The sequence below is a fragment of the Zerene cesonia genome, chromosome Z, assembly GCF_012273895.1.
Source record: "Zerene cesonia ecotype Mississippi chromosome Z, Zerene_cesonia_1.1, whole genome shotgun sequence".
In the NCBI taxonomy this organism is placed as follows: Eukaryota; Metazoa; Arthropoda; class Insecta; order Lepidoptera; family Pieridae; genus Zerene; species Zerene cesonia.
In genome coordinates, this window is record NC_052122.1 from 9,002,768 (window position 1) to 9,003,207 (window position 440).

Genomic DNA, 440 nt, shown 5'->3' on the forward strand with positions numbered 1-440 from the left:
TATTATTCTTATATAATATGTACTTATATCTTTGATAAGCTTCTTAAGAACAAACCGACTTATAATTGGAAGTAAGAACATAAAGCACCGAGTTAACATTGCAGGATACCTAATGAATGAATATACTTAGGAATCAAACAATGCTTACCCACTGCTGTACCGAATATAATAACAAGTATCCTAGTCAGTGTATGGATTATAGCAGATCATTACATATTAATGGTAAACATAAAAAAAATCTTATTCTTCTGTAGCCTATAGGGGCCTGTGGTGTAAATGTGTTTAATAGACAAAATGCATCACATATGGAATGCGTCATTATCAATCGAACATCATTAAATAACTATATAAAGAAATCTTATGAAGGTTATGTCATTATCACTTGCTTTGGATTATTTGAAATAGCATTATGTTGAAGGTTTATATGATTTAAAATGTTA